At 46.7% G+C, this 19,683-nt stretch overlaps 1 long non-coding RNA gene across 2 annotated transcripts in view; it reads right to left on the reverse strand.

Annotated features, from left to right (window-relative positions):
* The window catches only part of LOC135307882 (uncharacterized), a 268,237-nt gene extending 249,128 nt beyond the window's left edge, over positions 1-19,109 (reverse strand). The window contains exons 1-3 of one of the 2 annotated variants that reach the window (XR_010368481.1): positions 15,514-19,108; positions 15,292-15,378; positions 10,741-14,674 (exon numbers count right to left, since the gene is read on the reverse strand). This is a non-coding gene — a long non-coding RNA (uncharacterized LOC135307882). Of the gene's footprint in view, positions 1-10,740; positions 14,675-15,291; positions 15,379-15,513 lie in introns of both variants that reach the window. The other variant, XR_010368482.1, reaches the window with a different exon arrangement.
* Between the last annotated feature and the right edge of the window lie 574 nt (positions 19,110-19,683).

Below are 19,683 nucleotides of genomic sequence, written 5' to 3' on the forward strand. Positions count from 1 at the left end.
ACTAGCAGCACTTGAGGCTTTGCTTGGCCCACAAAAGCCCTGAATAAAAACCCCCATGCTACTCCATTTTACAGCCAAAACTTTCCCTAACATCTTCCCCTTCCCTCCCAGATTTGCCTCCCTGGAACACATGAAATGGAGCTCAGACCCTTTGGAAGCTTTGGCTTTTAACCACAAATGCTGTGAGTTTTTACCACCTCAAAACCAGAGCTGTGCTCAGGCAGAAAGCCTTAAGAGCAAGAGAGGCTGCCATGGAGAGAACAGATCCAGCTGAGGAGACAAGGAGAGACCTGAGGCACACACAGGTAACAGAGGGTTTCCAGCAGGTCACACAGCAGTTCAGGGTAGGACTGGACAATGACCTGAAACTTTGATAAATGCTACACCACAAAGATGCTTTTCCAGAATATCAAACATTGAACTTACACCACCTTTCTCAGAGCAGGGGCCATGCACAACCCATCAAGTGGACCCAGACCATTTTTACATGCTCCCTTCCCTTTGTGACTGAAACACCCTGAAGTGTTGCCCTGCATTTATAACAGGCCTTTACCAGTCTCATAGCAACTTTTAATGCTCAGAGTTCTTCCTCTCTCCTCATTCTGTCTTCCTCCCATCCATTTAGAAGAAATAGGAATAACAAAATTGTTCTCCTGGAAGTCAGTGGTTAGTGGTATCTCCCTGCAGACACAAGCATACGCCTCCTTTCAGGGAGCCACAGAACAATCGTGATCCTTTCTGGATGCCAAGGAGAGAGTCTGGGTCCTTAGCCCTGCTGCTCCACCAGCCTCAGACACCCCAAGGAAATCATTTCTTTCCCAAAAGCACAGCTGGGTAGCAAGGCCCAGTGACACAGCTACTTTACAGCTAGGTGGGAGGCACAAGAGAATAAAGACAAGCATGCAGCAGGGCAGGAGGTGGCTTAGCAGAGCATCACAGAGCACAGAGAATAACAAGCAGATGTATAATTTCAGAAGCTTTAACCAAGTAAAGATTATAACTTTACAGATAAGTGTCATCAATGCATATGCACAAAGATTTGTGGTCAACAGTGCAATTCCATCCCCAGCTGAATGATCCACTGGGTACACATGTTCAAACGTGCACAACACTCACTGCTCAAATAAAACTCCGTTCCCATAAAGCCACACAGACTCCCTTGGGCAGAGGCCAAGCAGTTAAATAAAAAAGTCTATCCAGAGTGAGAACTCTTCGGAGACATTCCAGCATCTGGAAAGAGGAGGGGGTCTTACTCTGAGAACTCTTGGAGAGCCCGACCTTCTGTGATTAAGTACGTGCTTCATCCAGTGTTAATTCCTGGGGAACAGCCTCACATCATTCCCACCGCCCTGTGCAGCAGGACCTGCAGTGAGCAGATGGGCCTGATTCTGCTCCTCTCTCCAGACAAGACAGTACAGCCAGAGCCCAAGATGGGATGGCAGCTGGCCATTCAGTATTTGCTTTTTAGTGAGGCCAGACTCACAGCATTGCTGGTGACAAACAAAAGCCATTGCTCTTAGTGTGGGCTTCTTCATTTCCTTTTATTATATCCCCACCCATGGCATGTAAATAAAGCTGCAGTCAACTTCCTCCAAACACTGGGGTGCTGAAGATGTACAGAGCATCAGGAGGGAGCACAGCCACAGGCAAGGCTGACGGCACTACCTCCGTCCACCATTCCCTGAAGACACCAGGCACTCCCACCAGCAGAAAAATACACTTAGAGCAAAAAACAATCACGGGATCCTGCTCTCAACAGGCCTTTGGTATGTGAACTGGTCTAGGACAGCAGTGGTCAGAAGAAATTAAGCTGGATGTAGGACTTTGTTCCCTTCAGAGACCTGCCCCAGGAGACTGTGTTCTGGTAAAGCATAACATTGGAGATGGCTGTATAAAGGCTCTGTATTTCATAGTCATATGAGGTCTTTCTCCTGGTGGGCTTCCAAGAGCTCAGCTAGGTAGAGGGACCACCCATATACATGCAATTGCAAGAGAGTGACCGTGGAGAGATACAGCCCGGAGAAATTAACACATTCACTGGGAGCTCTCATCCCATTCCCTTCTTGCCGAGGGACACTGGCAATACAGAGGAGTACCCAACCAACATCAGAGCTGTGAGCCCTATTGTTTCACTAAAGGCTGGCCTGAGCAAATTTTGATACCCTCATCCCTCCTTGCCATGGCAAACCAGAAAGAAAACTACCTTTCTATAGGTGAGAGAAGAGGCTAAACCCCACAGCTTTAAAGCTCAGTGCATGTCATCAGTCAGTAACCCTCGAGAGGGACCCCAGAGGCAGCTCAGCCTAAGGAGGCATCATCCCAGTAGAAAGTTCCAGGGAAACAGGATGAGAAAAGACAACAGGGCACAGCTCTCATCCCTGTAGGACAGCATACAGCTAGACACAGGCAGCCAATGCACCAAGTGTTATTCAGCACGAACAAAAAAAGCTCTTTCCAGCCTCTGCCTCACAGCTGCTCATCTGTATTCCAACCCTTGGACCCTGACAACCCTTCTGGCTGAAAGAAATGGAGGACATAATTTCATCTGCTCCCTCCTATCACTCTCCTGCTCCAACATCATTAGCCCACCCATGCCCGCTCACTAGAAAGCTGTTTGTCTCCTTCACAGGGTCACCCCCCTGCACAAGATGAACATCTCATCTGGACAGCAAGTTTCCTGGATGTTATCTGACCAGGATAGGGAAGGAGGAAAGAAAGGTCTTCCTCCAGAACACAGAGATGGAATTGGTTGAAACAGCTCCAATCAATTGGGCTGCAGTATCTGAGATGGTATTTTGATTCCAGCCCTAGAGCAAGAGACAGCACAAGGCCAGGCGAGGGCAGATTACATGATCCCTCAAAGCCGCCTTTCAGTGCAGCACAACATGTCCTTGTGCTGTTAGAGGGCTTTTTTGGACCGAATGAAATAACACTCCACGGCTCTTGATTCCTACCTCAGGGCAGCAACAGCATCTCTCCTGCCCATCTTTCTCCAGGGAGGAGATTAAATAGCAGAGATGAATCAAAATGCAGTCAATCAGGCCAGGCAATCTGCCAAAGCAGGAAAAAGGAAGGGAGGGAGCAGAAAAGGTACCTCCATAGTGAAGTGACCTGTTTTAATGCTGCTGCTGAACACCAAACTGCTGGATGTCTCCAAGGCTCCAAGAGACAGGAAGAGAACACAGAAGTGGGAACTTTTCTCCTACCTTGGAGGATGGGGACGAGCACACAACACTTCTCAAGCATCAGCTACAATGGAGGAGATGGGCATACTCAGCTGGAGGAGCTGAAGACAGTGCAAGGCTAGTCCAGCCTGAGTCTGGCAACTCAGACTGGCAATGAACTACAGGGGAGAATGAGGTTCAAATGTGCACTACTTCAGGAACTAAGGAAAATGCACCCCTCAGCTCAAGGAAATGCACAGCTCTAAGGCCATCCAGTAAGTCCCAGCCCACAAGACCCTCTCTGAGTAGAGGTACAAAGGTCAGGCCTCCAGACCTTCCTGGACCTAGATGGGTGTCTGCACACAGGGCATTTCCACTTTCCAGCAGCAGTGACATAGCTGGAGCCAGCTCCTTTGGCCACAAAAGCACAAGCTGCTGGGATTGGAAGCAAGGGAAATTGCTTCAGTGGCTCTCTGTATTTTAGCCACATTAGGCCAAAGACAGCTGAATCTGGGAACAATTCACATTGTGCTACCACGTCAGAGTCCTGCTCTGAACCAGAGCTCTGCTGTGCCACAGTGCTTTGCACAGACACACAGAGAAGGCTTTCCTCCTCCAACAGCATCTGCCTGCACTGGCCATCTGGATAACCTGCAAGCCACAGCAACCACTTGGCAGGAGGACACTGCCAGCACTGCACGAGCAGGCTGAGTTCAGAAAACCCTGCAAAGTCTTGTCAAGAGGGCCTGAAACCCTGACCACCACCTCAGAAACCCTGTGCCATTAGGGTGTAAGGCCAGGGAGCACAAGTCGGAGTTCTCAGAAACAGATTGTTCTCATATCACCCACATCTTCATGTCAGGCAGCAGCAGGTAAACCACAGCAGGAGGGGAGATGGGAAAGCAAAGCACAGAAGCACCAGAAACTCTGACGGAAGGATAGAAAAACCACACCAAGAATGGAGAAACAAGCTGTGGTCTCTGAAAGACGTACTTGCACTCACACACAGGCACAGTTTCTTGGACTGTTTATCAAGTTCAGGAAGGAAGAGGGATCAGTCTGCCAGAAAGATCAGAGATGCTGGGGCTGTCATATGATGCTCCCTCTAAGAAACAAAACCCACAGAGTGTGCATACACAGACAGAGAGGAAGCTACAAGGAAAGCCTTGAAAACAGCAGAGGAAACCCTAACCCCGCCCCAGAAGTCCTACCTTTAACTAACCCCCCTCCCAAAAGCTAAAGAAAAGCACAGCCAAACCTGCATTATTTTTTGTACTCCCCTGTCCCCTCCTGCCCTTTTAGCACAGCAATTGGACAAATAATTTCTTAGCCTGGCTATGTCAAGGACAGGAGGCTCTGCCCAGTCCCAAGTCTCTGCTAAGGGTGCTCAGCTGCATTTGGAAGAAACACTTGCTATGCAAGAGCACAGACATGCCAAATAATCCTTTTTTGTTCTCAGGAGCTTTTAGTCCAGCTTGCATAAAAATCAGTAGAGTCAATAAAGCTACTGGCTGTGGATGCAGCTAGAAATGAAAGATTTGGCCAGCAAAATGATTGTAGCCTGGCTGAGGCAAGAAAATTTCCCTCCTAACCTGTCAGTTTAGTCCTGTGCAAACTCCTCATACAACCATACTCCATTCACAACCACTGCAGAGCACAGGAAGAAAACCCTCAGTGGGTGAGGAGGACATTGGGCCATGGCTGAGATTCCCATGCTTGCAAATGCAAGGACACCGAGGCAGGGGGGCCAGAGTGGGAAACACATCACAGGAGTCACACAGCTTCAGATGCTCTCCTGCTCTGGTTTTCAACCACTCACACATGAAGCCCAGATGGTTTCCAGAGTGAGGGAGAAGGGTGTGCTGCTTACACAAGCAATGCCATATTTCAGTAAATATCATATGCCATCCAGACATTCTGGACTGGATCCAATTTCCGTTAGGCTTTGCTCAACTGGGGACCTGGCTCCTCCAGCAGACAGCAAACTCCATTCGTGCTAGTGCATGTCTAAGGCAGATCTGTCTCAGGCAGACACACATTTTTACCAGATGATCCTTGTTACACCTGGCATGAAGAGAGGATTTCCAATGTTCAGTCAATCAACCTCTGCTTCCAGCCTCAGCTCAGACAAAAGTGAGTTAACTCTTCCTCACCAGCTCAGTGTAGGAATGTGCAGGCTTCAGCAACCTGCAGCTCCCACTTGCCTCTGTCGATCCTGAGTCTTCTCAGGTTCCTTTGGGTTCTTCACCTCAATGTCTGGTGGGTACCTGCAGTGCTAGGAAACACCTACTCTATTTGTTTGATAACTATCACAAAAGACACAACACAGTTGGCAGTGCCTGGAGATAAGGTGTGAAAGTCTCTTTGTAATGTCAGACAGAAAAGAATACCTTAAGTTTTTTTCCTTAGGTGCTTTTCAAATGATAATTATTAAACTTGTCTTTAAACTACTGAGGAAGAGCAGAAGTAGGAAGTATTTCAGCAACTCCCTATTTAACATGTTAAGTTTAAGGAAATGAGGACGTTTTCCAGTGTGTGCATAGTCCCAGGCAAAGACTTTTCCTTGACACAAAACTCCAAACACAATTTTAAAAGGTAGTGTCCCTAGTCCTGATTACTGCTTTGCTGCACTAGGATGATGCAGATCTCTGGATAAACTCTAGCAGCCTATCTGGCTTCAGGATCCTCAACTAGCCAAGGGAATGAGGTCTTATCCAAGGCATTCTTGCAAGCACTCACCTTTTCAGGGCACAGTACTCCAAAGACATGCATCTCTCAACCTGCCAATGAGCAAATGTGACCATGAAAGAACGGCAACAGTGAGAATCAACACAAGGCAGGAATCATTCCCCAAAACAACCAACATATATTTTCTCTGACCATAACTTCATTGCCTCTTTCAGAAAGCATAGCACATACTCCAGGCAGCTTTAAAAATCAACTTCCCTTTGAAAATCAAGCGGAATTCTTGAACAGCAGAACAAGCTTGGCAGGGGGACTGTAGATGTCTGGCTCACTGGCAATGATGACAAAAGCAGGGCTCTCCTCCTACAGCCCATATGCACGAGACACACTGGAGTGGACAACACCTTTGTAGAAGCCAAACCAGAGACCCAACAGCTTTTTTTGGCATTTCTTTTGGACAGTGAAGCCAAAAAATGCACATACTCGTAAGCCAGGATGGCATGGATTTAATGGGAAAAACAGTAAGCAAGTTTTGTTCCACTCAAGCTCTGAGTTCAGTTGGGGTTTGCCAGCTTTAACACACTGGTCACCCCACTTGAGCTGCAGAGGCTGCACAGCCACGTCCTCTCTGCACACCCAGGGCCAAAGCACGAGGTGAGCACTGATAAAGCCACAGTAAATGGCTCTGCTGAAGCTGTTCTTGCCGTCTTTAGGGGCAAGAGCTACTCTAGCTCATTTCTTTGCTCTTCTGTGGTTTCCTAGTCTATGGCTGAGAGCCTTTCCTCTCCCCAGACCCTATGTACTGGATAAGCTCTGCCTTCTCCCTGGTGTTGCATCCAAGCTCCCAAACAAAAGGAGATGTGTCACTCAAATAAACTTTTCTCTCTCGGAGCAAAGGATTTTATTTAAAATACCCTAACCAGATATCTAGCATATAAAGCTAGATATCAAAGATCAGAGTTCCAGGCACATTAGTTCAGCCCAGGAGCAAGGCCTCTGTGAACCCTGGTTTCAGCTGTTACACTGCTGATAATACAAGACCATCCTTACAACAAAGAGGAACGAACCAAAAACAACCTTTTAAATCAGCCCAGCTGGTGACATATTCCTCAAAAACTCTGACAAGTTGTAACTGTTTTAAAGCACATGCCCAGCATGGTGCAGGGCATCTCTCCAGTTATTTCTATGGCTTCCTCAGCACTCTGGAAGAGGGTGCTGGCCGTGTTCAGACACTTTGCTACATCCTTTTGCAAGCTCTGAGTGTGTGTGTCTCTCATGACTACTCCTTCTGTAGGACTCATGCTGTAAATCTTGGTATTGCTACAGCAATTTCCCAGTCTAATCACATGCCTTGTTGCATTACCACAGCAGTGATAGCTGGTTGAACCACACACCACATCCTTGCAATTGTTTCTATTACTCACAATTGACTTATTTATTAAATTTCAGCTTGCCCAGCCTTGCCAGGAGATGAGCAAGAACCCTGTCACCCCTCCTTGCTGTTGATCAGAGTGGCAGAAGGCAGGTGAGTAGGCTGCGAGCCTGAGCTGTGAAACAGTCCCAGCAATTTTGCAAGTTCATGCTTTCTCCAGCAGTCAAGCTCCCTTGTATCTCCACACCGGGGCTTGAGTCCTGGGAAGCAAAACCTTGAGTTGCAACAGAAATCAGAAGGGAAAGTAGATGCAAACGAACACAGAATTCATTTGGGATATTAGAGTAGGCAAGTATTTCCACAGACTTGCTTGTGGCATGGCACCAGGTGCAGTGCACACACCAACCCTTACTTGCAGATGTAGCAAAGAGCCATCCGTAACAGCAAAGTGAAGTGCCTCTGCATGCAAGGAACTCCTGTTGTGGGGGATTTCCTAGGCTTGGAACAAACAGCCTGATAGCTCCTGGCTGCTTCAGAGGCCCAACCCACCATCTTGTGCCTCACAAACACTCCTCTGACAAAAGACTTTGACTCCTTGCTTTCAAAGGGGAGCAAACAGAAGGCAAGTTCAGACAAGGCTCATGGCTGCTTGCCCAGCCAGGCCTCAGCTAGTCCTTCATAGTAAATATTTGTTCTTAATTACTCTGTCGTTTGCCCCGGGAGCTTGCCTGCAATCTGTAGGAGGGAGGGGGATTATGTTGTTGATAGGTAAATAACAGCTCTTTCATCCAGAGAACCCAGTGCATTTTCCAGAGATGAAAGCCTCCTGAATGTTTCCCCATAGGTTAGGGTAAGGATTTTAAATCTTTGTCCCACTCAAGGACATGCCAAAAACTCCCACATTCAGTTCAGAGAGAGCGAGCTTGGAGCTCCACTGTGACAGCTCCCTCTCCAGATTTGCTGTGAGCTGGAGTCAAGTGGGAGAGGCTCAGCTCTGGCAGCGTGGGTTAGGCAGGGTCTGGTCAGCCATTGGAATGTGACAGGAGGACAGAGTTTGCTGCTGAGCAGCAACACCCAGCACATGCTGCTCTCCTTGTTCTGTCATGTCTGCTCATCACCCTGAAGCCAGGAGTGAACTCCATCCCTCCTGTCCCCAGATCCTGCTTCTGCCCAGCACACAGCCATGCTGCTTCCTGCCCAGTTCCGTCTGGAGAGCTCCCAAGGAAGGGCGAGGCACTGTCCAAGCACAGAGCAGCCATGTGAAGCAATCCCACAGACAACATGTGGGAAGCAGCCAGTTCTCACTCTCCACAAAAGCCAGCAAGTGTGAGTTTTGATCTTCCGGCACTCAGCTTCCAAAACATCAAAATTACAAATATTTGTCAGCAGGACTAAGGGAAATGTAAGCGAGACAGCAGACTCTGCTCTGTCTGAGGAGGAAGTGAGAAGTGACTTCCTCCCACCCACCATGAGAAAACCTCTCTGACCTCTGGGAGGCAAGGAGTGGAGCATTCCCCCTCTCCCCAAGCTAATGTCCCTGCCAAAGCATCCAGCAGCTCAGAGTCAAGCTAACTTCAACCGCACATTATCCATTACTTCCATAAAGAGGGAAACCAAACAAAAACAGCAACAAGAAAACCACCACAGGCAATCAAAACTGGTATCTAACCATGCTACAGCTCCTGCATTCCTAATCCCATCCCAGTTACTGAGCCGAGCACAGAGGATAAATGGTTGTGAATACCAGAAATGAAAGGAGCCTTCAAAGGCTCTGAACTTTTAGGGGAGAGCCCAACACACATAAGTCTGACACTATAATATTTAAAAATCTAAGATAAACTGCACTCCTTTCCTCCCACATTCAGCCCATCATTCACAACAGATTTTTTGCAAGTCCCAGCCAGGCAGGAGCAGTTACAGGGCTGATATTGCACTTCTCATGCTCAGGAAAGCAACACAAACCCTTCAGCACCACCTCTGCTCTCTTGCCTTCCTTGTCTTATCATGTACAAGCAGATTTGCCAGGCTCAGATTTGTTCCTCCTTCTAAACATCATCCAGGCCTTTTATTTATCTTTGCTCTAAACTCTGCTTAAAAGAAAAATATATTGTCATTCTCTACTTCCAGCTGTAAAGGGCTGACCTGAAATCTGTTGCCAGCATGCAATAAATATTTGCACAGTTCCATTGTAACTTCATTCATCTATCTCTACTGCAAAACTTGAATCATTTAGCAGTTTCCCCCTCTTACCCAAGGGCTTCAAGTTCCTAGACAGAAATTTAATGAAGCCTCTGAAAATCCCCAGTCCAATATCTTCTGTTAACACCCCCGTATTGAGCTGGAGTTTTTCAGCTTGACCCATGTATGAAATCATCTGTGATGAGAGCAGCAGAAAAGAGAAAGATTTGCTCCATGCATCCTCCCCTCTACAGGAATACCCCCATAGCTGGGGGACAGCCAGTCCCAGGCCTCACACCTGGACTTTTACAGAAGCCCCAGCACCATGAGAGTTCAGACAAATGGTTCATTGGATTATGCCCAGTAAAGGACAGCACTGGAGCTATGGGACCAGAAATGTAACTGGTGTCAAGTCTTTCCTCTGGTATGTTGCTGTGTCCTACCCACCTGAATCTCTTTATTACATCCTTTAGATGTTGACTTTGCTTCCTGCCACTAAATTCGTCAGACAGGCTTCCTTGCTATTATGGTAGTTACAAGGTACATGGTTAGAGGCACATTTTATAGTGTGCCTAAACAAGGACTTAAACCTATAAATCTATGTAAGAAGCACATTACATTTAGGACAAGAAGTGAGCAAGGAGGGAAGTCTTGAAAGGCCACTTTCAAACAGCCCTTGTTTATCCCTGACTGAGGCCAAACCTTTAACACAAGTCTGCCAACAAGCCCTAAATCACCTGCAAAAGCAAAAGGCACCTTAAAACCAAAAGCACTGGTAGGTCTGGGTTTCTTGCCAAGAGTCCCACTCCAAAGCTTTCCAAAATTTAATCACCAGTTACAACCTTGTAAAAGAGGAAAAAATCTTGGATTTGGGGTTAATATGTAATGCTCCTTTTGAAAGGGGAGTGGAGGCAGCCAGGGAGTATAAATGTGTGTACGTACAAAGGTTTGAATCCTAAAGAAAAAATTGTAACAAAACAAATTGCTTTCAGTTTAATGTTTTGAGTTTTTTCCTTTTCTGATGCAGGACAAACCAATTTTAAATGCTAACAACAAGGAGGAAGAGTTTCTAATTCCTTCTAACTCTGCTCTTTAACATAGATGCAGAGCACTGCTGGGGAAGCAGAGAACAGGGATGAACAGATTTCTCATCAAAACCTGTAAGCCTGAAAAGAACTATCAGGCAAGGGCAGCTACTGGTGACTTCTGGAGTGAACTCACCTTGAGACCAAAGCAAAAAGCCCAGGTTCTTCATCTTTACAAGTCCCTTGAAATAATAAGAGGAAGGATGCACATATATTTAAGTTAATTCATTCAGTGTCTAGGTGCACACCCCCTTACCTTCAGCCATACAGAGCATAAATATTCACCAGGAAATGGAACAGGGCAGGGGAGACCAGAAAAAACACTGCACATCTTGTGAGTCACAGCAAGCCATAACAGAGGATTCATTAACTGGATTCAGGTGATCCTATTAACTTTGCAATTGCTGCACATCAGGCTGCAGAGTAATTAGGGCTGCAATTCAGAAAGATTTACCAGAACATTTTTTATTAAAACACAGTGGTTGTTAATCAGCCTGACTAAAGCCTTCAGAGCTATTAGCCTGCTGCACAGAAGTTGTAATTACTTCATCCACTGGGGAAGAAGGCATCAAAGAAATTGCCTGGGATCCTCTGCAGGTTTAGAGGACCAAAGGAAGACTGAGGAATTTAATGGGACATCTCCCTCTGGCACCACCACAGGTTTTTGATCAAGTTTCCAAGTGGAGCATTTGAGAGGCCATCAGACAATGTCAGAACATCAAGCCTACACAGGAAGGATTTGCCATCGGAAGTATGCCAAGGCAACACCCAGACGTATTAGCTGACTCACAGTTACTGTATAAGTCCTAATTGCTGCCTAAAAGTTTAGTGGTCCACCTGAATTACATGATCTCTATCTGCTGAGGATGTTTGGCCATCCTGCAGCATCTCAGAGAAGCAGGGCCCACATTTCCTCTTCCGGAGGCAGAGCATGTTTCAGTGCAGACAGACTCAACTGCTCCAGAGAGGAGTAAAGGGCATCTCCTGCCAGCAGCATCAGCTCCTGGGCTTTCCAGTGCATAGCTAGCTATAGAATACCAGGATACATTCCAGCTCCAGTCCCTCACCTCACTTCCACCAGGTTAAGGCAGGTTTGACTCAGGTGACAGACAGCTGGCTTCAACTCTGGCCACAGGACTGAGAAAGAGCAAAGCATTTGGGCACCTGCTGCCTTGCCCTGCTCTGCTTCCCAGACACTACACACACAGCCCTGCATGAGGGCAGGGGGGCAGAGGCACCAACACAGGCCAGAGAAGAAATTATTTCCCTCTCCACTCTTTCAGACCAGACTTGGTGAGTGTAGCACAGGGGCTCTGTGAGTCAGGCTGACCCTCCTCTGCCACCAGCACTGCCTATCCCCTTTCCTAGCTCATTTTGCTCAGAGATTTACTACCAGCGCACTGAACATCCTTTCCCAGTTTCACTCCCAGCCCAGCATCTGGCAGGCACACTCCTGCTGGGAGGGACCCAGCAAACTCCACTGGCCAGCTGATAGACTATGAGACCACACTGTGATAGCTCCTCTGCAGGGAACCCTGCCAGACCCTCCAAAACCAACACCCTCGCCCGTATTAAGCAATACAGTTTATCAACAGTCAAAAGGGAAGCTCAGAAAGGAGAACATGATAAAAAAGCAAGTGGAAACACGTGTGCACACACAAGCTGTGAGGACATGGAAATGACATTGGGACAGTAACAAGTAGCCAGCCCTGACCACAGGCTCTGGGAGGGGGGAGATCTTGTTAACCAGGCACCTTCAGAAGAGATACTTTGACTTATATGCTCTGCAGAGTCAAGACTTTGATGGATTCTGCTTTGCCAAGGTTTCTTAACAAATGCCCCAGTGCCCAGCCTGGGCTTGTGCCAGTGGGAATAGCCCAGTGGACCTCTGACAGGGTCTCCTGCAAAAATGTCCTGCTCAGACACAAAGCACAGAAAGCATAGAGGAGTTTCTAACCTGTGCAGGCTTTACTTCTGCAGATGACTATTCCATTTTAATAAGTAAGCTAAATTAACATGTTAAATATCTTACTATTCTAAGGGGAGAAGGTAGAGGAGGCTTTGCCAGCTTCCCCTCCTTGAGCACTTCGAACACTTTTGCACATCCGCCCTACAGGGAAGCCTGTACAGTGTCCAAACCTGGGCTAGGCTTTGCATCATTAGCCATGTACAACACCTAGCACAGGAGTAATGATGTAATGCAAATAATTAAACATAAAATCATGGTTGGCAGTTGATAGAAGAAGGGAGTTGGTTGGAACAGCTCATAGTGACAGTTTGTTCTTCCTTTGCCCTAATTAAAGTCGCAGAGAGGAAAAGCGCTGTCCTGCCTGGCTGAGTCCCAGTGCAGCAGAGACAAGGACCCCTTCCAGACCAAAGAAATTCCTTGATCACTGTCTGACCAACTGCTGGGGATAATTGCCTGCCTCTGATCTGCTGACACCTTGCTGGAAGGGGTTAAAAATAAAAATAAAAACAAGGAGTTCTCAAGTCTTTTCCCAGTAAAGCAATAAAAATAGATATGATCTTCATAAACCATCAAATACTGAGCTTAACTGAATATTTTGCCTTTGCAGTTGGACACTAGAGCTAGGTGTACAACTTGGAGCCAAATGCTCAACAAATGATTGAGCTCCTTTGTCAGTTAACAAAGGAACCATGAACACACTTCAGTTTTGATGATTCTACTCATTGTGTTCAATTACTAAGTTCAAATATATTTCAGCTAATGGATAAGTCACCAATTTTTGGTTGCCCAAATCACATGGTGACTTCCCAACATGAGATCACATATTAAATTTGGACTCCAAGAGGAGACAGCCTAAAGGGACTTGCTTTTCTAGACACGGTTTTTGGGCTACCTAACTACTGGTTTGAGGAACCCTTCCATGGTCACTTTTTAAAATCTAGGCCAGAATTCTCTTTTAAAATTGAAAGTTGTGCAAGGGTTTCCAAATTACAGACTCATTCCAATGACACTGCTGAGAATAAACTATCAACATTCCCATGAAGCTCTTAAATTTAAAGTGGTGCATACACAGCCGGAAGCCCTTCGAGCTGTTTTCCTTTGAATCCTCCTGAGTTGTTTTTTTCCCTGAAGGCTTCATTGAGATTTACTGGACATAAATAAAAAAGTTAAACATTTCCTTTTCCAGTACATCACATCAATTGATACTTGACTTACAGGCCTTCCAGGCTGAGAAGGTTTTGCATTCTTAAGGGACTGTGTCTACAAAATAAAGCTTTTTTTGGTATGTTTTCCTGTTTATGCTTACATTGTGTGGCAGTCGTAGTTTGCCTTTTTTGTTTCCATGCACAGCAAGAAGCAATTTCAATTAACATATAACAGATTCCTGTAAATTTTCTCTACTTGGAGAAGGTAAACAAGAAGTTTATGGGGCAGAGGAAGAATAAAAAAAAAAAACAGAGTAAAAGTCATAAAGATGAAAAGTAAACAGGCTAAGCAGCTTCTTAAAAATCCTTTGCATAGAAGACACCTGTCTTCCAGCAGGCACAGGAGAAGCAGCAGCATTAAAAAGCAGAAGAGGATATACTGAGACCCAACAGCAACTCAAGAGTGTGTGAAAAGCAATTGGCTTTATCTGAAAGGCACGCCAACAGCAGAACCACCCGTTCCTCTCCATCCGTGTCTGCAGGAAACATGATAAAAACCTTCACCAAAATATAAATAAGGAGTCAGGACTTGCCAGCTTGTTATTTTTTCTGACAGCTGTGCCACAGGGGCACTGCCCGGGCTCATGTCCCTGCTGACTGGGGCACTAGAGATAGTGGAGGGCAGAGATGGTGCCCACCCTAAACTGGCTCTCACTGCTTATTCTGGAGCTATGTACCTGAAGTCTTGTTTAGGGCCAGGAAGGAGGAAGACAGATTGGAGGCGGGCTGTGCTCTCCATTCAAAGCTTTGCTCTGCTCGCCAGGAGCATCTGAATGCAGGCAACTGAAAGTGGTTCTCTGACTTTTGGTATTGTTTGTTGATCTGTACTCTTGTCCGCAGTCTCTGGTAATGGAGCACACAGCAAAACTTCCCACTTTTCCCACTCTGCTCTTCCAAACAGCAGTTCATTCAAACCCCAACTCTGGGTGCTCAGCCAGGAAAGGCCTCCACTTTCAGGAAACTGATTACTTCCACCAAAGCTGCCTTAGTAGCAAGTTTAGTGAATGAAGAATGCCCTAAGGAGAAAGGAGACAAGTGAGAGTTTGGCACAAAACATCCACCACGCCCTGCTCACTGAACACCTGTCCCTCCCAGTGCACTGAAAAACATTCACCAGGGCTGCCCCAGAGCTGGACCTAGAAGTCAGCCTGTCCTCAAACCCCATCCCAAGATCCTTCTGTGTGCTCCCCACCTCCCCCTGGCCAAGTCTTCTCTTCCCTAGGGCTTCCTACAGTGCAGGATGCTGCTGTCTGTATTATTCCAGGGAACACCTTCCCAGGTGAGGATCAGGATTCCAGCAGTTTGGTACTCTGGTCTGACACCTTACTTCTATGCTCAGAGGAGGACTTGGAGAAGAAGGCTGAACCATGAGGTCATGGTTTGTTAAAAGGTCTGAGTTCAATCTTTCTGCTGGTGGCTTGGTCTGCCTGTTCACTGGCAGTGCAGGACATCCCTTTCCATCTGTCCCCTGCCTGGCTGAGCACCTTGTAGCTGGTATGCTCCTTCCACAGCCAGCAGCACAGGGACCCCTCTTCCTGCATCCTACCAGATCCCAACAGCACACACAAAACAAGAATTCTTGAATCTTCTTCCTCCAGCAAGCCTCAGCTTTCACTCCAGTTCCTCCACTTACTGAAATCCAGTGCTATGCCAGGTGACTCAGGGCTCTGCAGAAATGTTGATCCCTTCAGCCTCACAGCTCTTCACTGCAGGCTGCCACCTGTAAGGGGAGAAATACCACACAGCAGCACCTGCTCAGCAAAGCATCAACAATCCAACAACCACGCTGCAGAAGGACTGAGGGAGAAAACCAATGACAAGGACAGGTTTTGAGCTGTGAGAAGGAGTGGGGCACCTGGCAAGGACTGACAGTAAGACACAGTGGACTCAGTGACCAGGCTCAGCATTTCAGCAGTGACCATGGAGAGCCTCAGTTGATGTTTCCAGACTTGACTGGCAACCAGGCACTATTAAAGCACCACTTATATAATTAGAAGGTTAATAGATGTTACAAGCATGTTACCAGGTGTCGTGACTTGCTGGAAGCACATCCCAGAAGATAGCAGGAGCAATTATACTCTGCTCACTCTTCAGCTGTATCAACCACCTGTAGGCACTACTTACTTTCCTTTATGAAAGGGAACAGTGCAAAGATGATTTGCTGTGTCCACATCACTGTGTATGTCCTCTGAGCCTGCCCTGCTCCCTCACAGAGTTTATCTTAAACATAGCCCAAAAAAGAAAACCAAACCAGCCATCAGAGTCAAACTGTGCAGTGTCTTTAATGAAGTAGAACCCTTGGATGGCATAACCTGCCATGGTGGAGAGAAAACAACAGAGCCAGCCACCTGAGGAGCAACTGGGAGTTCACATGGCAGAACATGCTTGTTCTACTGACTTTCAGGCAAAAATCAATTCTCCTGGGAGGACCAGAAACAGTAGGAAGTGGGAAATTAAGATTCAGGTGGCATATAAATAGCTAAAAAAGCCTTGTCCTTACTGATAGAGGAAGCATGGGACAGGGAACTACTGTATCACTTGTCTTAGGCTAAGATTTGCAAGATCTTCTGTACAAGCTGGACTACCCAAAAGGAACTGGAGGTTTCTAGGGAGCTTCACAAACCTGGTCCAAGGCAAGGCCTATAAAGCTTCTGAGGGAAGAAGCCATGATCAGCCCAGAGCTGGGCAACAAATGAAACACCATCACCACACGCCCTGTGAGCAGGACACAGAGAGTGAAAAGCCAAGCAAGTCCAAACCCGCAAGGGCATGACGGCATTTTTCAGGAACTTGCAACACCACCTTCAGGGTGGGGATGAGCAACCGGTGTCCACACCTTGTTGCACTGTAGTCATTCACATGGGATCATGCTGGAACACCTGCTGCACATGAATGTGCATTTAGGGACCCTGACACCCCCCACAAAGGCAATTCACTTCTCACAAACAGGCACCAGCTCCCACCCTGCTTGCCAACAAAACACACAGAGGTGTCACACGCTCTGTGCATGGTGCTGGCATGTGGACAGGACAGGCAGGAGGCAGCTCTTCAGTTTAACAGGCTGTCTAAAAAGGTTCATAAAAGCAACTGTTTGTAGAGAACACCCCAACACAAAGCTTCAGCACACTCCACCCAGCCCACATGAAAGGTGAGCACGAGGGACAGGCCAAGCCTCTGACTGGTCCAGGCTCCAGCTATGGGTCTAGGTAGAGGAAAGAAACACCCCACCCCAATAACCCACTTACACTAGAAGAAAAGAAGGTCTGTGGGCTTCTGCATTTTCAGCAATGCCATGCAACTTTAAATACTCAATGGGTATGCTGTCTGCTTAGGGAAGAAAATCACACAGCCCTTTTCTTCTCCTTATTTAGTGTCTTATTCAAATAAAATCTGTGAAATTAAACACTCCATCCATGCACTGCAGCTTGAATCAGTATACAAATGACAAAAAATTACTTTTAAAAACACCTTTCCTGGTTTGTTTTTTTTTTTTTTTTTCCTCAGACTACTCCTCCTCTGGTAACACAAATCAGAATCTGTCTCTTCCCCTCCGCTGAAGCTGACATCAAACAGCAGCTTCACCACATCATAAGTTACAATTCAGGCTACTCCTGGAAAAAGATGCTCCTTTCCTAACTAAATGCTGAAGCTCTCCTGGCATTTCTCTTCCTATTGTCTGTATCCAACCCTGTATTTATAAGATTAACCTCAAATTAGGACAGTTTCCTCATTCTTTCTTCACTCTTACTCCAGCCTGGCTCCTGGGAATCTGATCCTATCTTCCACAGAGGTTCCTCCCTGTTGATAGGAAATATCTAGTGTATGTGGGCAGGAAGCGCCAACAGGGGATAATGAGGATTAAGAGAGAGTCCTTGTTAGGACTTATCATCGCAGCAGATCAGGAGACTCAGTGGGCCATTTGATCAACAGGAACATTAGGAGCTGTCTCACACTCCCACACAGTGTCTCGCCCCACTGTGGTGTGTGTTAAAGCAGCACACGAGGGCTTTGAGGGCAGGATGAGTCGGCCTGACCCATCCAGCTGCTTCCACATCATCCAGTTCTCCTTTACCAGAAGCGCAGTACTTCAGGAGTGATGGGAGAGGATGGGTTTAACAAAGCAAATCCTTTTGGAGCTGGTTTTCTGCCCAAATGTTTCTCAGAGGATACAAGAGGCAGGTCTGTTGACCCAGGCAATGGTTTTCCATCACCTAATGATTCTGTCCATTTCAGAGTGACTGGTGCTGGTGAAGAACAAGGCTGGTACAAGGAACTTCTCATTGCTTGGGCTGTCTGTCTGCAATGTCCATTTGATATCAGATGTACAACAGCCTCAGGAGTCTTCTCCTCCAGCAGCTCTCTTTACTGAGCAAGCACAGTATCTGCACGTTCCAAAAAAGCCCTTCACACACACACAATCACAGAGTGCCACACAGCTTATTCTAGGACAGCATTTTTTTGAAAAGCAGAAAAATCACAGCCACTAACTATTATTGGATCAATCTTCATCCTACCCTGTTGTCCTGTTTTCTATGGTACTTCACAGCAGAACCAAGAGTAAGAACAGGCCATGGAGCTGTGTGTAGCATGTAGCTATGTTACATTACTAATGCTTGCCCAGGCCCCAGCTCTTTGCAGATGTGGGTACACCATGATTGATATTTAAAGATACTGCGTTGTATTGTAAATATCAATACACAATATTGAAGATACTGTGTATTGATATTTAAAAGCATCCAATGGATTTCCCTTACATTAGTTATTCTAATGCCCTCCAAACCCCCAAACGCTTTTGTTCACCACATATTCATACAATGCATTTATTCAGTTTGTTCTTAGCTCTTTTTCAAGACAGTTTGGGGTTTTTTGACCATAGTCAGAATCAAGCTTTCTCCCACAGCACGGTTCATTGGACTTCTGAGATCTCCTCCCTTGTGACATTATCCCCTTCTGAGATGGATTGCTTTGCTCTCATTTTTCTCAGCATCATATGCTACAACCCCACTACTCCATATTGCAAAGGCTTCCTACAGCTATGCAGTGCAGCTTTTGGATTTTGCTACGCTGAATAGTCAACAGAAAACTTCATCTGATACTTATTCTTCTTTTTCATTAGCAGACACATTCAACAGTTTTGGCTCTTCACAGGCCTTTGTTGTACTTGTTGTATCTGACTGATGCCAATCCTCTGCTGGGAAAGTTGGTCCCTCACCTCTCTACCCTTCTTTCTCATATTTTGGCTTATTTTTTACAGAATAGGGACCCCCTGATGAGATGTCCCAAAACCCTGAGAGCACAACAGGACCTCTGGTCATGGTCCAGCCATCCATGGAGTCTTGAAAAAAACCCATTTTCTCAGCTGGTCTTTCAGCCCAACTCCTCATCTTCCAGGCTGCAATAATGTTCTCCAGGAAGGCTCCCAGTTGTGTCAGGGAGGAAAGGAGAAGGGCTGCAGCCCAGGCACAGCACAGTCCTTAACACTGGAGCCACACAAGGCAATGGAGCAGCCAGGTAAGGAGGCTGAGCTTCTCTGGCTGGGCATCCTCGCCTCTGCTGAGTTCAGCTTAAGCCAGACCACTGCAAGAAATCTCTGGAGTTCAATTTCTTTTTCCTGGGGGGAGCTTGAACTGGTGCCCACAGAAACTCTACCAGGACTTCCTCCTGCAATGCCCAGGGGCAGCCACAAAGAGAAGGGCCATTAGTCAGCAACCCAATTTGTTCCCAAAGCCTGGAAAACAACTAGAGAGAGGAAAAAATGTGGTTCTTCCTATTACCCCCTCACTGGATATTATTCCATAACCCATGGAGATGAACAAAGTGTTTCCTGCCGGTAACAATCTCCCATCCCGCTACCCGTCCCCAGCTCCTCCCCACATTGTCCCTGTGGATTTCAGTCTTCAATTCCCAGCCACACCATGCTTTGGCAAAGGGCACCTTCATCCTCCTCCACCCCAGAGCTCTCTGTGTTCCAGCATCCAGAGAACAAGCCTCAGGAAAAGCACCTTCCTCTTCTTTCACAGGGAGA

This window comes from Passer domesticus, chromosome 9 (genome assembly GCF_036417665.1).
Source record: "Passer domesticus isolate bPasDom1 chromosome 9, bPasDom1.hap1, whole genome shotgun sequence".
Classification (NCBI taxonomy): domain Eukaryota; kingdom Metazoa; phylum Chordata; class Aves; order Passeriformes; family Passeridae; genus Passer; species Passer domesticus.